This window comes from Dipodomys spectabilis, unplaced genomic scaffold (genome assembly GCF_019054845.1).
Source record: "Dipodomys spectabilis isolate Male_0828 unplaced genomic scaffold, ASM1905484v1 ptg000274l, whole genome shotgun sequence".
Classification (NCBI taxonomy): domain Eukaryota; kingdom Metazoa; phylum Chordata; class Mammalia; order Rodentia; family Heteromyidae; genus Dipodomys; species Dipodomys spectabilis.
In genome coordinates, this window is record NW_024870951.1 from 1,240,928 (window position 1) to 1,242,083 (window position 1,156).

Genomic DNA, 1,156 nt, shown 5'->3' on the forward strand with positions numbered 1-1,156 from the left:
GATGAAATCTGAGGATTGTGGTTTGAAACCAGAAAAAGCAGGGAAAAAAAGGCCATTAGTTTCTGATTTGAAAGTAACCAGCAAAAGCTAGAAATGGAGCTGTGGGAAAGCAGTAAAATGCTAGCCTTGAGAAAACTAAAACAAAAAAGTAACAAATTCTGGGACAGAGCCAGGCCCTGAATTCAAGCCTTAGTATTAAAACCAAACAAATTAATTAATAAATTAATTAAAATAAATTAAGTGGTCATTTGTGGAGAGGCAAGTACAATGAAACATGCATGGTGACTAGATTGTGTACTTTTTTTAATAAGGAAAACTATCATTTGTACTAATCACTAATATTTTATTTGAACTTTTTTGTATAATAAACTCTGAATGTATATGTGTGTGTGCATGTGCGCACATGTGTGTATATGTATATGTGCGCGTGTGCTGATGCAATGTTGTTTGCCAATGTGGACAGGGTGAGGTTGAAAAGAGCTGTGTTGCAATGTTTTTATTTATCAGCATTCTGTCATGTCATTTTATTGGAACCACCCTTCTGTACATATATATATGTCAAATAATGTCATCATAATCAAAATATTTACAACATTAAGTTAGATAAAAGAGATCACTTTCAATTCCTTTTATATGTTAGGTAGGAAGATACAGAAATAATTAGGTAGTAAATTATTTCTGTAAGATGACTGTCAGTACAAAATATGTATTTGACCTCTTAAATTGGTCATACTTTTAACATATACGCATTGAGTGTGTTTGGCCAACTTGACCAAACAGGTATTACTCTCTGGTTAATCCTATGAAACACAAAGTGGATAAACTCTTTCCGGATTTCTATTGAAAACAACTTTCTTCGTAAGATCATATCTATTCTCACTAAGATAATCTACCCTGTATTTATTAGGTTTGAATATCCCATCATATTGACTGAATATCAGTATTGTGGATATGCTTGTTAGATATACCTTTCAAAAACAAACAAACAAAAAGCATGTGTCACCTCCAGATTGTGGATGCATTTGAAGTTGTTTTGTACCTGCAATGAGATCTTCACTAATGTTTCTTTTATGGGAGTAATTATCACAACATTAACAAATAGGGCTTTTCGAATCTTTTCCAATATAAATAACATCCCAGAGTGAGTCTTGTAATT